The sequence below is a fragment of the Oryctolagus cuniculus genome, chromosome 8, assembly GCF_051225735.1.
Source record: "Oryctolagus cuniculus isolate XC-2025 breed Fujian yellow rabbit chromosome 8, ASM5122573v1, whole genome shotgun sequence".
Taxonomy (NCBI): domain Eukaryota; kingdom Metazoa; phylum Chordata; class Mammalia; order Lagomorpha; family Leporidae; genus Oryctolagus; species Oryctolagus cuniculus.
Window position 1 is genome coordinate 50,709,812 of NC_142874.1, and position 18,152 is coordinate 50,727,963.

At 41.6% G+C, this 18,152-nt stretch overlaps 1 protein-coding gene and 1 long non-coding RNA gene across 15 annotated transcripts in view; one reads left to right on the forward strand and one right to left on the reverse strand.

The window, feature by feature from the left end:
* The window catches only part of GAB1 (GRB2 associated binding protein 1), a 131,864-nt gene that overhangs the window by 88,348 nt on the left and 25,364 nt on the right, over positions 1–18,152 (reverse strand). The gene's annotated exons all lie outside the window — the stretch shown is intronic.
* The window catches only part of LOC149125011 (uncharacterized), a 56,722-nt gene that overhangs the window by 25,118 nt on the left and 13,452 nt on the right, over positions 1–18,152 (forward strand). For all 9 annotated transcript variants that reach the window (XR_016211913.1, XR_016211912.1, XR_016211909.1 and 6 more), the window contains one exon: positions 1–18,152. This exon is cut by the window's left edge and continues 18,449 nt beyond it; it is cut by the window's right edge and continues 13,452 nt beyond it. This is a non-coding gene — a long non-coding RNA (uncharacterized LOC149125011).

The following is an 18,152-nucleotide window of genomic DNA, read 5'->3' on the forward strand; positions in this document are numbered from 1 at the left end:
TTGTAGATTTGATCAAGAAAGAGACTTGCAACAAGAAAGGGCAGCCCATCCTGAAAAGGGACAAAAACTCACCTCAGCCAAAGGAACCAGGGAGCCATTACCAGCACGCTCTCCATACAGGAAGGCAGAGGTTCCAGAAAAGATGAAAAGGATAAACCATCGACAGGCAACCTTGACATCAACTCAAATAAAACTTCTACCTTGGGTTTGTATGTAGACAGATGTAAAGATTTGGGGTGGGTAGGGGATGGCAATTGCTACTGTATTTCAAACATCATGTCAAATTGCCCTATTACCTTTTTTAAACGGATCTACTTATTTATTTGAAAGGCATAGTTACAGAGAGAGAGAAGGAATGACAGAAAGAGACAAATTTTCCATCTGCTGGTTCACTCCCCAAATGGTCACAACAACCGGGCTGGGCCAGGCTGAAGCCAGGAGCTTCACCCAGGTCTCCTATGTGGGTGGCAGGGGCCCAAGCACTGGAGCCATCATCCACTGCCTTCTCAAGCACATCAGCAAGAAACTGGATGAGAAGCACAGCAGCCAGGACTTGAACTGGTGCTTCAGTATGGCATGCAGCCATTCCATGCAGCGGTTTAATGTGCTGGGGCACAGCACCTGCCCCATGAGTACATTTTCTTAAGCCGGGTATAAAATAGGACCGGTCATGAGCAGAATGTATCTTTATTTCTTGAAAATGTTTGGATAACATGAAGAAATGTGAAATGGGTGACACAACGAAAGGTGGTCAGTTTTTTGATAGGCCATCCTCAACGAGGCCTAAGTACTGAGCTCCTGTAATCCGCAAGAGCGTTCCAGCAGTGGGTATTGTGGTGCAATGGGTTAAGCAGCAGCTTATGACACCTGCACCCCGTGTCAGAGTGCTGGTTTGAGACTGGCACCCTCCTTCTGACCTAACTCCCTGCTAATGTACTTGGGAAGGCAGTGGATAACAGTTCAGGTGCCTGGGCTCCTGCCACCCATAAGGGAGACTAGGAAGGTGTTCTGGGCTCCTGGCTTTGACCTGGCCTCACCCTGGCTATGGTGGGAATTTAGGGAGTAAACCAGCAGATGGAAGATCTTTCTCTCTCTCTTGCTCTACCTTTCAAGAAGATGAAAATAAAAAATAAGCATTGAAGATAATGATCTGATATCATTTTCTTTTTATTAAACAATTAGATTAAGCACATGGATGAATTTTGAGGATATCCTTCTTAATTTTTCAAATGACACAGGTGAAAAATAGCATTCAAAAGGATCTTAATGTAGAATACTCCAAGAGTGCAATGCGATGAAATTTTAATACAGGGAAATGTTGGGCACTATTTATTTATTAAATAAATAAATTGAACAGAAATGCTGGAGACCTGACTGTCATAAGTAACACAACTCTGCCGTATGTGTGTGTGTGTGTGTATGTGTGTTAAAAGAAATTCAATCTTTGGCTGTGTTATAAAAATCAAATAACCAGAACAATGGAAGAAATGGTCTGATAGACATTACCCCAGTTTAATCCCCATCTGGAGAAATGAGTTAAATTCAGGAAACAGCAGTTTAAGAGGAAATGAATTATCTGGAAAAAGACTAATACAGCTGAGTATAAAAATTATACCTTATGAGAAACTGTTGACAAAACTGGGAAGGTTTAGCCTACAGAATAGTCGGTGGGAATATGATGGCTAGCCTCAACTATTTAAGAGGTTATAATGGGGATACCCTGGAACAAGTTCCAATTTGTCAATGTCTCTCAAAATATAATTCTTCAGGTTCAGCCTGTTAATGAGAAAGCAAACATGATTTCTCTCAAGTTAGGCATGCTATTCAAACAGCCTAAAATGGAATTAGGCTTTTCAGCAACTATGTAACCAGCTGACTTATAACCAATTCAAACCCAACTTTAACTAGTTTTCCCTTGTGACATGACAAGCTGTCAGCCTCGGCAGTCATCACCAACAGTTTTCATATCAAGTACATGCTTGCTCAATGTCTGTCTCCACACTAGCATGCAAGCTTCGAGAAGGCCCCTGGCCTACAAGAGACATCCAACAAATATATGTTGTATAAATGAATGCCTATTAAACAAACAAAAAGCTATAATGATGACAAAAGACAAAGAGCAACAGAACATTTTTTTGTACAACTTCAAAAGAGACTAACACTGAGAAATTTTAGCAAGGCAGATCTTTTTTTTTTTTTAAGATTTATTTATTTACTTGAAAGTCAGAGTTACACAGAGAGAGAAGGAGAGGCAGAGAGAGAGAGAGAGAGATCTTCCATCCGTTGGTTCACTCCCCAAATTGGCTGCAACAGCTGGAGATGCGCCAATCCGAAGCCAGGAGACAGGGAGCTTCTTCCAGGTCTCCCATGGGTGTACAGGGGCTCAAAGACTTGGGCCATCTTCTGCTGCTTTCCCAGGCCATAGCAGAGAGCTGGATTAGAAGTGGAGCAGCCAGGACTCGAACCAGGGCCCACATGGGTTATGCCAGCACTGAAGGCGGTAGCTTTACCTGTTACGCCACAGTTCCAGCCTCCAAGGCAGATTTCTTTTCTTTCTTTGAAAGGCAGAAAAACAGAGACAGACAACACTCCCACTAACTGGTTCACTCCATAAATGCCTACAATGGCCAGGATTAGGCTAGGATGGAAGCATGGAACCAGGAACTCAACCCGTATCTCTCATCTGAGTGGGTAGCAGGAATCCAATCACTTGGGCCATCACCTGCTGCCTCCCAGGGTCTACACTGGCAGGAAGCTAGAGTCAGGAGACCAGATCTGGAAATCAAATCCAAGCAATCAAATGTGGGGTGCAGGCATCTTAACTGCTAAGCCAAAAGTTTGCTCCCAGAAAGGCAGATTTCAATGCAAGGAAAACCTTCTCAATAATTGAGACCTGCTCAACAACAGAGTAAGATGCTCCTTGAAGTAAGACACTGCTCTGCACAACTGAATATATTAACCTGGATGTTGAATGAAGCTTCATGTTAAGGATACATGACCTGGGTAAGCTCAGGAATTTCTGAATCAGAAATGAGCTCTGTAGTAGTATGGGGATGAAAGGGATGTCCCATTCAGTGTAACAGCTGAGCTGGATCATTTCCAACTACCTCTCCACCTGCTTCTACCTGGCTCTAACCTGTGGAGGCTCAGCTGTTAGTGACTCCAGCAACCCTTGTTCTCCAGCTTTCAGCTGGGTTTGGCCAATTGGGACCAAGGGCAAGAGATAAGGAGAGGAGCCCGAAGTCAGAGGCTGATACCTGGCTGCATCCCTGTGTGTTCTCAATGGACAGCCTTGTCCCTTGGCAATACATTCTTGTAGTCTTTTTATAAAATATTCTTCCAATTTCCAATATTCAGATCTCTGATGAATGCACCACCTTCCTGGTGCCCACCTAGTTTCCATGTGAACTCTTTTAGGAGAAGAAAGGACTGCACTTAGGTCTGAGAATTGTATTAAACAACTCGATGGTTGGCTGGGGCTCCTTTACATTCAGCCAATTCTATAACTCTTACTCATTAGCTTTAGCATTGCTATAGCACTCAGCCTTCTTGAAAAGAGTTTTCCAAGCAGTCATGACCGTGGGGAGACACACAGCATGAGCAGTCACAAGGTGTAAGTCTTGTGTCTCAGGCTTGCCTTCCCATGAGTTCTGCAACAGCAGTCTCTGGGTGGAGCAAACTTGCTGGCTTCATGTCCAATCCATTCCTTCGGGAACAGGAAGCAATGTCAGGTTATCACACAACAACATCAGATCTAGAAGACCCAAGGCAGTTATCAGGAAATCATGTATGTATTGTGTTCCTTCTTCAGATATGAGTTTGTGAAAGAGGAAGAATACCACCAAACTGTTCTTTTTCAACTTTCATTTCTACAACTGACTGATTTTCTGCAGGAATTACTACCGCAACAAAGTATTTTTTTAAAGATTTATTTGAAAGGCAGCCTAACAGAGAGGGAGGGAAGAAGAAGGTGAAGGAGAGAGAGAGAGATCTTCCACCAGCTGGTTTACTTCCCAAATGGCCACAACAGCCAAGACTGGGCCAGGCTGAAGCCAGGAGCTTCATTCCAGTTTCCCACAAGGGTGGCAGGGGCCCAAGAACTTAGACCATCTTCCGTTGCTCTCCCTGGGACGTTAGCAGGGAGCTGGAAGTGGAACAGTTAGGAATGGAACCGACACTCCAATACAAAATGCTTGAGTTGCAAGCAGCGGTTTAAACCTGCTGCACCAAAACGCAGGCCCCCCCCAACAACAGATTTGCAACATGCATTGATTTTTATCTTATAAAACAGTATGTCAAGTGGGCAATTATTATATAATAAAAATATCTTTTTTATGACAATCAGAGAGGTGTAAAAGTAAAAGATCTGGTAAGGGTTGGTATCTTTATAAGCAAGCACCAAGCAAACAGAGATTAGGTGAGAAAAGGGTACATAAAATCAGAACTTAGGGGGCAGGCATTTGGTAAGCAATGAAGACTCCACTTGGGATCTCTGCATCCCGTACCATAGTGCTGGGGTTTGAATCTGGCTCTGCTTCTGAGTCCAGCTTTCTGTCCAGGTGTCTGTCTCTCTCTGGTTTTCAAATTTTTTTTTTTTAAGGTGAATTTCAACAAAGGAAAGTAAAATAACTTCAGAAGTCATTATTATATACACAGGGAGAAACTCTTGAAAACTACATATTTAGAGCAATTAAGCATATATTTAGGAACTTAAGAGGGATGGCAATGAAAATGATAAATGATAGCTACGACACTTTTATAATTATAATTCCAACACCTTTATAACTGCAACAAGTTTTGAAACTGCTTAAATATCTGGGTCTTAGACAATAACAAATAGCGCTGTCTACTTCAGAAACACACAGTCCAAGAAACCTGATGACTGTTAGGAGGAAAACAGGAACCGAGAACACTGACACTCTGGTGCCTGCCTCTTCCACCACAACACTGCGGCTCTGCTACAGGCTCCCTCTCTCTGCTCTTGGGACACATCAAGTGAGCAGCACTAGGCAGCACTGGCCTCTCTGAAAGGAACCCTTGTTTACTCTTTTTCTCAAAAACAGGATCTGTCAAAACATCTTCCTCTGCTTTCAAAGACCTGTGGACGCAGCTAAAAACGGCAGTCCAGAACCAAAGTCCCTTCCAACCTGCATCCAGGGTTACTCCGCGGACCAGAGCTTATAAAAACCCTTGCTCCAACTTGCAAGTCTACCTCTGAGTTAAAGTTGGTTCACATTTGGCTTTGAAAAAGATGCAAGAGGGGCAGGCGCTGTGGCGTAGTGGGTAAAGCCATTGCCCGCAGTGCCGGCATCCTATATGGGCCCTGGTTCGAGTCCTGGCTGCTCCACTTCTAATCCAGCTCTCTGCTATGGCCTGAGGAAAGCCATGGAAGATGGCCCAAGTCCTTGGACCCCTGCAGCTGTGTGGGAGACTTGGAAGAAGCTCCTGGCTCCTGGCTTGGGATCAGTACAACTCCCGTAGTTGCGGCCATCTGGGGAGTAAACCAGCGGATGAAGACCCTCTCTCTCTGCCTCTGTCTCTCTGTAACTCTGCCTTTCAAATAAATAAATAAAGTCTTAAAAAAAAGAAAAAGAAAAAGATGCAAGGGCTCCTTCAGCTCTTACACTTAGAGAAGAACGTTCTGTACTCTGTTTCATTAAGGCTTCAATGGTAACTAGAATATTCTCTCCTGGAAGGGAAAAAACAAATTAAATATTCCCCAGCCACAACTGAGTGGTCCCACCTAAGTAGGACACCCCCACCATAAAAGCAAAAAGCAGCTGCCCTGGGGCTCTCCACAAACAGTACTCTCCATACAGTTTCCTCATTTGGCCAACAAATGCTCAAGCTCTATCCCTTTTAAACTTGGGGCTTCTAAGTATATTTATAAATACAGAATTTCCTTTCCAAAGACATTGAAAATTTCCCCAGTCCTGCCAGCAGATACTGGGTCTAATTCAACAAACATTTACTGAATTCCAACTATGTGCCAGACACCAGATCATTGCACTAGCAATGGAAAGAAAGGTTTTCCCAGAAATGAAGTTATTATTCTTAATTCCTGAGACACAGATTTGTGGCATCTCAACTATGAATAATAACTACCAATTATCCTATGTTACAGCTTTCATCTTGTGATACCCAAGTGATTCTAGTAATTTCATTCACCAGCCTAGCCCAGCCCTGGCTATTGTGGGCATTAGTGGGGGTGAACCAGCAGGTGGAAGACCCCTGTCTCTCCCTCTTCCCCCACCTCCTCGCTAGCTAGTTATGACTTTAAAATAAATATAAATAAATAAATAAAAATATTAAAAAAGGTTTGGACCAGGTTTCCCCCCTCACCAAGAAACCTTTTATTTAAGGAATACAAATACCATAAGTACAACTTTAGGAATATAGTGATTCTTCGCAACATACCCACCCTCTCACCTACACTCCCACTCTTCCTCCTCCCTCTCCCATTCCCAGTCCCATTCTGCATTAAGATTCATTTTCAATTAATTTTATAAACAGAAGACCAATTTTATACTAAGTAAAGATTTCAACAATTTGCACACATACACACCAAAAAAAAAAAAAAGCTGTTTGAGAATAAGTTTTACAGTTAACTCTCATAATACAACTCATTGAGGACAGAGGTCTTACATGAGGAGTTAGTGCACAGTGACTTCTGTTGTTAATTAACAATTAACACTCTTAGGTTGACGTCAGTGACCACCTGAGGCTCTTGACATTTGCTGCCTAGGCTATGGAAGCCTTTTGAATCCACAAACTCCATCAGTATTTAGATAAGGCCATAAGCAAAGTAGAAGTTCTCTCCTCCCTTCAGAGAAAAGTACATCCTTCTTTGATGACCACTTCTTTCCGCTGGGGTCTCACTTATAGAGCTCCTTAATATAGAACATTTTTTGCCACAGTGTCTTGACTTTCCATGCCTGAAATGCTCTTATGGGCTTTTCAGCCAGACCAGGATGTCTTAAAGGCTGATTCTGAGGTCAGAGTGCTACTTGGAGCAATTGTCATTCTATGAGTCTGCTGTGTGGACTGCTTCTCATGTTCAAAGATTGTCTCCTTTTTAATTCTAGCCATTATTACTCAACACTTGATCCCATTTATATGTTCACTTTAAGACTTAATATGATCACCTTAACATTTAAAGATGACATTTTTACCACCCAGCTTAATGAGATTTGGAGTCTCATGGAAAGTTTTTAAACTGTATACTTAGAAGTCCATAGAAATGTATGCAGAACTATACAGCTTTATAGTTACAAACTTCCTCCTCCCTCTCTTATTCCCACTCTTATTTTTCACTAAGATCTACTTTCAATTGACTTTATACATATATGATTAACTCTGTTAAGTGAAGTGTTCAACAAGTAGTATGAAGGAAAAAAAACTGTTCCTTGACAGTCAAGACAAGGGTTATTCAAGTCATTGCTTCTCAAAGTGTCAAGTTCACTTCTACAGATTTTCTTTTAGGTGTTCTATTAGTTATCACAAATCAGGGAGAACATATGATATTTGTCCATTTGGGACTGGCTTATTTCACTAAATTTTCCAGATTCATTTTGTTGCAAATGATCAGATTTCATTTTTTTCTTTTTTACTGCTATGTAGTTTTCCATAGTGTACATATCCCATAATTTCTTTATGCAGTCTTCAGCTGATGGGCATATAGGTTGATTCTATTTCTTAGCTAATGTGAATTGAGCTGCAATAAATATGGGGGTGCAGATAACTCTTATATACTGATTTTGTTTCCCAGGATGGGTTGGGTTTGAAGCAGCTGCTTGGGATGCCCACATCTGAGTGACTAGGTTCAAGTCCCTGATGCACCACTTCCGATACAGCATCCTGTTAATGAGCACAGCAGATGATGGCTTGAGTACTTGAGTCCCTGCCTTCACATGGGAGACTGAGTTCCTTTGGCCTGGTCCACCCCTAGCTGTTAAGGGGGCAACTTAAAGAGTGAACCCACAGATAGAAGTTGCTGTCTCTGTCTCTCTGCCTTTCGAATAAAGGAATAATAATTATAGTTTCATTCACTAACTTCAAAAAAACTATTTATTGACAGCTGCCTATTAGCAAGTCTACTTTTTACAGCAACAGAAATATCTCTATCTCATGGATCAGAATCTGAATTGAGAGATAAGAATACAAATAATCAAACACACAAGCTCAAACTGTGGCATGGACAAATTTGATAATTTGAAGAAAACCTGATAATTTGAAGGAAAAGAAATAACTTATTACTCAACAGATCAAGGGGAAAATATTAGGAAAAGTAGCAGTATTTTAGATAGTCAACAAAGGAAGAGATAGTACAATGAAGACTCAGCCATGAAAAGCATGGGATATGGATAGAGAGAGGTAAGAGAAAGGAGCCTGGGAAAATTGAGGATCATGAAATTTCAGTTCAAAAATAAGTTGAACCCACTTTGGATACATAAGTTGTTATAAAACCATAAATACATTATTATTCAGCAATAACAAGGAACAAAGTTGTGAAACATGCTATAACACGAATGAATCTTAAAAACATGCCAAATCAAGCAGGGGTTAGGGCTCCACTTGGGATACCCATATTCCCCAGAGGAGTGCCTGGGTTTCAGTCCTTGCTCTGCTCCCAATTTCAGCTTCTACTAAAGGGCAGCCTGGGAAGTGGCAGATAACAGCCCAAGTACGGGGCTTCCTGCTATCCACATGGAAGACTGGGATTGAGTTCCGGGCTCCTTTTTTTTTTTTTTTTTTTTTTTTTTTAACATGATTTAGTTAGTTGAAAGGCAGAGTTACAGAGAGAGAGAAAGGCAGAGAGGGAGAGGTCTTCCGTCCTGTGATTCATTCCCAAATGGCACCAACAACTGGGGCTGGGCCAGGCAGAAGCCAGGAAGCAGGAGCTTCATCTGAGACTCCCATGTGGGTGTGGGGCCAGGTACTTGGACCATCTTCCACTGCTTTCCCAGGCACATTCACAGGGAGCTGGATTGGAAGTGGAGCAGCTGAGGAATCGAAACAGCACCCATATGGGATGCTGATGTTGCAAGTGGCAGCTTAACCTGTTACACCACAATACCGCCTCCTCCCCACCCCTTTCAAATAAAAACAAAGATGTAAAAAATTTTGAGGGGACTGCACTATGGCATAGCAGGCTAAGCCTCCGCCTGTAATGCCAGCATCCAATATGGGCACCATTTTGTGTCCTGGATGCTCGTTTTCCAATCCAGCTCTCTGCTACAGGCCTGGGAATGCAGTGGAAGCTGGCCCAAGTACTTAGGCCTCCACATCCGTGTGTGAGACCCAGAAAAAGCTCCTGGCTCCTGGCTTCAGATAGCCTCAGTTCTGGCCATTGTGGCCATTTGGGGAGTGAGCAAGCGGATAGAAAACCTTTCTCTCTTGCTCTCCCTCTCTCTGTAACTCTGCCTGTCAAGTAAATAAATAAAAAATCTTTAAAAAAGATTTTTTGAAACTATGCCAAATCAGAGCAGTTACAATGGGCCATATAATCATATATAATTCCAAAATAAGGAATGTCTAGAATATGCAAACCTATAGATACAGAAGTAGATTAGTGATTGCCAAAGGCTGGTGATGGCTGGGTTGGAGAGGTGTGAGGAATAACTGATGGCAAGTATGGGAATTTGGATGGAGGGTGGTAAAAATGTTCTAGAATTAGTTAATAGGTGTGATTGTATAATTCATACTATAAAAGGGTGAACATTCATATCTGAATTTGATCTCATAAAGCTATGCATTTAAAAAAATGGCATGAATCCACTGTAATACTTACATTTAACAGTACATGTATACACAGGTTATTGTCCTGAACAAATTACTCATTTAGAAATTTATATTAAGTATGTACAGAGAATAATTTTACATATGTATATAACAGCAAGGTGAAACGTTTAATTCATAGTCTTAGAACTACGTAGTCTTAGAACTACATTCGTAGTCTTAGAACTTCCTTAGAAAAAAATGAATCTGTTATTTTAACCATCCAAATCAAGTTCACTTCAGGTCTTGAAAAATAAATGATGAAGACCAGTTATATGAAACTTAATATTTAAACACAAAATAATGTTTAGGTTAAACATCCCTAATTTAAAAATCCAAAATTTGAAATGCTTCAAAATCTGAAACTTCAGTGCTGACAAGATACCACAAGTAGAAAATTCCACACCTGATCTCATGTGACAGGTTGCAGCAGTCACAACACAAGTACAGTAAAAAATACATAAAATGATATTCAGGCTGTGTGTAAAAGGTATATATGAAACATACATAAATTTTGTGTTCAGATTTGCGTTCCCTCCCTAAGATATCTCATTGCAAAATCTAAAATAATCCAAAATTTGAAACACTTCTGGTCTCAAGAATTCCAGATGAGGCATACTCAACCCATAGTTAGTATAAAGGATTAGTGTCCTTTATAAAGCCATTGTGGTCATTTGGAGAGTGAACCAATGGTTGGAGGATCTCTTTGTCTTTCTCTGTCTCTCTGCTTTGCAAATAAAAAAAATGAAAATACATAAAAAATTTTTAAAAAGTAAAACGAGATTTTTCTGATGCTAATTTTTGTTTTGCACTGTCAAGTTCCTTTATCTGTCAATTATATGAAGTGGGTCTGATATTAGTATTTAACTAATTCTGCTTTTGTCTGAGAAAGATTCAAAGGCCTTAGAAAGTTAAGTTTCCTCTTCTCATATTTATTATAAATTTCTGATTTTGTGTTTTGCTATATACAATGATCTCAGAAAGAAAAAACATCAAATATAAGCAAAACCTGATTCATCACAGCCAAAATCTAACTTAATATCCATTTTAAGAGTAAAAGCCGGGGCTGGCGCCGTGGCTCACTTGGTTAATCTTCCACCTGCGGCGCCAGCATCCCATATGGGCGCCGGGTTCTAGTCCCAGTTGCTCCTCTTCCAGTCCAGTTCTCTGCTGTAGCCTGGGAGAGCAGTGGAGGATGGCCCAAGTGCTTGGGCCCCTGCACCTGCATGGGAGACCAAGAAGAAGCACCTGGCTCCTGGCTTTGGATCAGCACAGTGCCAGCCATGGCAGCCATTTGGGGAGTGAACCAACAGAAGGAAGACCTTTCTCTCTGTCTCTCCCTCTCTCACTGTCTATAACTCGACCTGTCAAATAAAAAAAAAAAAAAAGGAGTAAAAGCAAATGAAAGTAAAAATGACAATAAAACTGCACATAAAATGATAAAATAGCTTTCCAATTATGCACCACCTGCACAAATGAGAGGACTTTAAAAAGTTCATGGAAAATGCATGCATAGTATGAAAAAACTATGAATAAACTTACTTCTCAAAAATTCTTATTTATTTATTGGAGAGCAGACAGTCATAAACGGAGAGTGAGAGACAGCTCTCATCCACAGGCTCATTGCCTAAATACCCAGGACAGCTGGGGCTGGACCAGGATGAAGTTGGGAGCCAGGAACTCAACTCAGGTCTCCAACTTGGGTGGCAGGAACCCAATTACCTGAGCATCACCACTGTTTGTCTCCCAAAGACTGCATTAGCAGGAAGCTGGAGTCAGAAGCCAGAGTGGGATCTTGAACCCAGGTACTCTGATGGGGGACACAAGTGTCTTAACTGGCATCTTAACTGCTGGGCTCAATGCTTGCCCCTAGACCTACCTTTCACTTCCATTTTCCCACGAGCTTTCTGAAGTACTTAAATACTTAAGAGACACACAGAAGGACAATGCCTCCCAGACCTGTGGCTGGTAAGACAGTCTCATCTTTCTGTTTACCTTCTTTGGCACAAATTAAACTATTATTTACTATGTACCTCTAATGAACCAGTAGGCAGGAAACACATTTCCCTCATTTTAAATTTGATTAACTACTTTGCAATGACGGGATTTTCTTCCTAAGAGGAAACTGCCTTAAAAATAGTCCTCCAATGCACTTATGAACATGCTGGTACTTTTAACTTCTGTAATGTTGAAACAATTATTGATTAGATCAAGTCGACACACATCCAATGAAGAAAGATTATTGCCAATTCCAGATAATGGTCTCACCTTGTCAACAGAAACATGGCTAAGGATATGAGTTTTCATTCTGTGATAAACAGAAGAGCAAGGAATCACAGACATGAATCACTGAAGGATTTATGGATTGCTCTGTCACTAAAACTAAATTACTCAAATGTGGGTTTTCAATCTCCCATAATTATGGGGACTAAATTCTAGATTGATTTTTTTAAATTAAAAGAAATGGCTAATGATAAAGAAGAAACTAACAAGGCAGAAGTGTTTATTCTGCCTAATGGTTGAGACGCTAGTTCAGACACCCACGTTGAGTATCAAAGCCTGGGTTTGAGTCCCGGCTCTGCTCCCAAGTCCAGCTTCCTGCTGATGCGCATCCCTGCAGGCAGCATGTGCTGGTTTAGAAGGGTAGATCCCTGCCACCCCTGTGAGACCTGGCTTGAGTTCCCAGCTCCTGGCTACCAGCTCTGGCCTGACACAGCCCTGGCCACTGGGAAAATCTGAGCAGTGAAACAGGATGGGAGTTGTCTCTCTTTCTCTCTTTGCCTCTCAAATAAAAATCTGAAAACAATAAAAGAAACTAATAAGGCAATAAAATATATAAGTTATTAGTGGTTACTGTAGAGAAGAAAAAGAACACTCTAAAACGTATTTGCAAATTCAAGTAGAGCTTCAGTACTGATTCAGGAATTATCATGTGTACGCTCTGCTCACTAAATGGAATTCTAGAAATAGTAACTGTTTCTGGGAGGAAGCAGTCATTAATTCACCTGCCAGAAACAATCTATTACTTGAATCACAGACTTAAATAAAAAACAAAAGATTCATCAAGAAAGAAGTTTGTGGGGAGCCTTGCTGTCACATAGTGGGTTAAGCCTCCGCCTGCAGCGCCAGCATCCCATATGGATACTGGTTCGAGTCTCAGCTGCTCCACTTCTAATCCAGCTCCCTGCTAACAGCCTGGGGAAGCAGTGGAACATGGCCCAAGTATTTGGGCCCCTGCACCCACTTGGCAGAATGGAAACTCTTCAGATCAGCCCAGCTACGTAGCCATTTGAGGCCATTTGATGAGTGAACCAGCAGATAGAAGACCTCTCTCTCTTTCTGTCTGTAACTCTGCCTCTTAAATAAATAAATCTTAAAAAAAAAAAAAAAGAGGTTTGTGGTTCAAAACAGATTTAAAATTAAAGATTGGGTAAGCTTTCCAAGTTTCAAAGAAAGAGACTATTTCCACATAACTTAAGTCACAATTCAGAAAGCTCAAAAAAGGCTTATGTTTTACTTCGGGGAGTTCAAAGTATATTTTACAAATACTTGCAGAACTTTTTTATATAAACATCCAGACTTCCCACATTCTAGCTCCCAGAAACCAGGTTTTGTTCATCAAGTATTACATTAAGATACATGGGCTAAGTGATCTTGGGGGGAAAATATGACACTGAAATGTTTTTATTTATCTGAAGAAATACTGTCTATGTGCACATGCATGTTGTGTACATTTCTGACAGACGCTCCAGGGGACTAACACACACTTGCTATAAACAGTTTGGAAACTACCAAAAACTATTTAGAAAGAGCAAACAAAATTATATGCAACCCTGATAGCCAAATATGAGTATGAGTACTATCCTTATAGGGTTCTTGGGCTTCTGAAGTTATGTCTGTATCATTCTATGAGGAGTCTCCAAAAAAATTCATGGAAGGTGTGCATTATGAAAAATTATGCATAGATTTCAATTTTTGCACCCAAACTTATCTTTCAGTACCATTTTTCCATGCATTTTTTGAAGTCCCTTCATATTTATGTCAATTTCATAATGCATGTGGCTCCATTCTTTTTATGATAAAAAGCTAGACTAAAAATAGCTTGTTCCTGAATTCTTCACCCTTAATAAAAAAGACAACTTTAGAAATATGTGGATGCTATAAAGGTGGGGTTACTACTGTTCATTGTTACTCATGAATGTTAATATGTTTTCTCGATTATCATCTAAAAATAAATTAGACAACAGACCTACATAGGACAAGGAAAAGGGGTAAATGAATACACCAATTCAGAAATCAAGGAACTGTTGAATTTCAGAGCTGGAAGTGATCTTCTGGGCTATCCGAGTCCAAGTGGAAAACTGACTGTGACCTCACCAGGATAGAGTCCCTACTTTATTCACATGTGAACCAGTCATACAAAGCCCTCCATGTGCCAGGGACTCTATAAACACATTTGAAATAAACTACCAATGTTTGTTGGATGAATGAAATTCATTTTAATGTAATGATTTATAATCTCAGAAGGAAAGACTTCTGGCTCTAGTCCTTCTCCAAAGAAACAGCTTATTGTTCATTTTTATATGAGCAATGAATAAAAGCCTGGGTAGAAGAACATGTAACGGCAGTTCCCAACTAATGGAAAGGTTGTAATCCCAAAGTTTGTATGTAAGTAGATTCACTGAACTCTGAATGCATTATCCCATAGCAACAACATTGCACATTATGGTTCACTTCCTTGACCAGCCCACAAAAGCTTCCTTAAGTATACAGTTCCAGCAGACACTAACCACCACGTAGAAAAATGCCGCATGGGAAAATGTAGTTAGCTTGGCACTGTGGGAACCATCATCATTCTGCTGCTACTCAGGAGGCAGATCCCTTCAAGATTAGAGATTGGGGATATGTGGGTGAGAAATCAGACCAGGGAATGCTGCTAATGGCATACAAAGAAAAGATGGGTTACTTCCTGATTCCCCTTCTACTCCTCACTCTTTCACCAAGCTAGCATATTTTCAATGTCTCCTGTATGTCAGGTTCCATACAAGGCTCTGGGAACACAGCAAAGACCATCACTGACATAGCTTTTTTTGTTTGTTTTTTTAATCTCTCTGGAGTTTATAGACCAATGGGGAAAACAAATATTGAAGAGTTAGAAAGCAGAATGTGGGAAGGAATAGGGAAGGAAAGGGGAACGGAGGGACAGAATGAGCAGAAAAAGAAAAGGATACTAGAAATGTTGGGTATCATTCCCCTCTCCTTCTTCCTCCATCTGCGTCCATGTCAGCACTGGGGTGAGAGGAGATGAGGAACAGAAACAATCAACCAAAAAGTAGATGCAAGGAGAGTTTCTATTTCTGTCTCCCCTACTTCTACTCCTTTTTACAGACTGCAGTGCCAGTTCGAGCAGGGCAGAGGTGACTGATGTGGGCTGGGGGGATCGGACAAGTGAACAGTGGGACTGCAGTGGTGATGGGAAAGGACTCCAGTGAGGAAACTCCCTATGACCCCAGAACAAAGGAGAAATTGTGCTGCAAGCAGGATGCACAAGATGAGGCTGCACCTAAGTCAGGAAAAAGCTGTCCTGCTCAGGGTCCATCCAGGGTAGATATTTAGAGTGCCAGTTCAAGCCCTGGCTAAACTGCTTTCAATCCAGCTTCCTGCTAATGTGCCTGGGAAGGCGTGCACGAGTTGGCCCAAGAGCTTGAGCCCCTGCCACCCATATGGGAAGCCAGGATGCAGTTCCTGGCTCCTCGCTTCAGCCTGGCCCAGACAGGCCTGGCTGTTGCTGCCCTTTGGGGAGTGAACCAGCAGATGGAAGACTTCCCTGTCTCTCTGCCTTTCAAATAAATAAATCTTAAAAATGAAAAGAAACAAGCCATTGTTTTTAAGTAGAAACTAATAATTTTTTTCTTTTTTTTTTTTAACTTTTATTTAATGAATATAAATTTCCAAAGTATAGCTTATGGATTACAATGGCTCCCCCCCCCATAACTTCCCTCCCACCCACAACCCTCCCCTTTCCCACTCCCTCTCCCCTTCCATTCATATGTGTGGGCGCGGCAGGCAGCAGCCCAGCCTGTGGAACCATGGCTTGGCTCTGCTAGGCTCGGACCCCAGAATGTGATTTTTGAATTACACAAGGCCACCATGACTTCCTGCTTGGTCAGTCTACTCCACTGGCCTGCTTCCCATCTTATCCTATTTGGATTCCCAAAGTGCCAGGCTCCTGACCACACCCTCCACCTGAAAACTACGCTCTTTGGCTGCCAGGTCCCTGTTCTGATTCTCCTCCTACCACGTAAAAACCACTCTCTCTCTTGCTGGCTCCTCTCTTCCTGACCCACCCTCAAGACCAGTTGCTTCTCTTACTCTACAGACTCTTCCCAGACCACCTCATCGATGCTCAAAGCACGCAGGGACTCCTGTGTTCCTATGACTTCTGAACCTGTGGCTTTGGCCCCAGTCACTTCTGGACTGAGGAGGGTCTTAGCAGTTCACAACAAACTGATAAATGATGGATTAAGAGAAATGATGCAGAAGCACCTGCTAAAATCTCTGGTTTCAATCAGGGGAGTAACCTGTGCTCTCTCACAACTAACAGGGAGGAGCAAAGCGGGCACTTGGCAAGTACAGAGGTTTCTGAAGCTGTCACACTGTTTGAATCTCATAGCTTCTGTAAATCAGCTGTTTCATTTGGGAAAGTTATTCTAAACATCAGTTTCCTTACCTGTAGCAATGAAGGTAATCCTGTGTACTTTTCAAGGTAGTTTTGTGGATAAGGTATATGGTTGGAAAAAAAAAAAAAAAAGCTAACCAGCACCTAAAACAGCTATTTAATAAAAAGTATCGGTTTTAATTATATCTGTGGATGCTGCTGTTACGAGAATGCTGGGACATTACAAACATGGTTATATTTTTTCCCTCATAACTTATTAGCAGGCATTTCTAAGAACTGTGGGAAAGTCACTGCGGTTCACGTTTTTCTAATCTTTTTTCACCTCCACCTCCAACATGCCATAGATCCCGGGGTTACCTGATTCCTTCTGATCATTGCTTTCTCTGCTGACTTTCCAAGAGTGCAGGCACGTGATCAGGGATGCTGGCTCCCCCGAATAAATCCATCCAGATTTTGAACCTCAAGCAGCTACAAGCAGCAGGGATTTTTAGCAACCTGGGTCACAGGTGGGGCCAGTGAATGGGTGGTGGTGCTGCTCAGCCACTAGCATCACTGATATTGGTAGTGAGACTACGGGCCTACGGCGATGGCCACTGAGACAGCAGCTGTGTTCCCTGGACCAGTTAGGCGCTGTGGTTCCTGGCTGATGAGCTTCCAAGCTACTTCCTAGCCTTCCCAGAGAGGCTGTGAGCTACCTGATGTCCTTAATAAAACCTCCAGGTTGAATTAGGCAGACTTCTGTTTCTTGCAACTGACAATCCTGAATGATACTCCAAGTCAGGTATCGTCTTACTGCTTTTGGTCAAAGGACACTGTACCAGTTACAGAACAAACAAGTACAGCAAGAGCTTCTCAGGAAGTCATGGGAACATCTGAGCAAGTTGCACTGCTGAGCAAGATGGTACTGGCATTTAAAGGGGACAAAAACAGGGGAGTAGGAGTGTGGTCTAGTGGTTAAGATACCCACGTGCCACACTGCAGTGCCTGGGTTCAACATCTGGCCCCAGCTCCTGTCCTCAGCTTCCTGGTTACACAGACCCTGGGATGGCTCCTGCTGCCCAAGTGGGGGACAAGGATTGAATTCCCAGCTCTCAGCTTTTGCTCTTTGTTATTCTCTGTCTCTCTGCTACACAAAACAAGAAAAGGAACAAAAACTATTTTTGAAATGACATAATAAAACGGATAACAGAATGAATACATCACTATGCTGTTTTAACAGCAGTATAATCTAAAATGATTAATTTGTGCTTATCAGACTGAGAGATGCAGTAGTCTCCTAAAAAGCAATCAGTTACTTTCCATGTTTGAAGGTTTCTTACTGCCGGAGAGAGCCCTCCAAAAAACCTGAACTTCCTTCTTCCTACCAAACTATTCTCAAACACATAGAGACTAAGTCGGTGTAGTCAGTAGCCTGATATAGAAATCTTAAAAATACACCTTTGGGGGAACAGAGCAGGTAGGAATTTTTAAAAATGTAATTTCTGCAACTAGACGTAGGCATTCACTCTTTAATTAGAATTGCTATTTCTTCCAGAGTAATCTAACTTCTGTCACCTAGGATAATACATTTGCTTTCTTGAACTTACTACACCTAAAATTGTACAGAAGTCTATATTAAATTTTCCTTTTCACTTATTATCGGTGACTTTCACCACTGAACTTTAAAAACAATCTTTTCAGCAAGACACAAATTGCA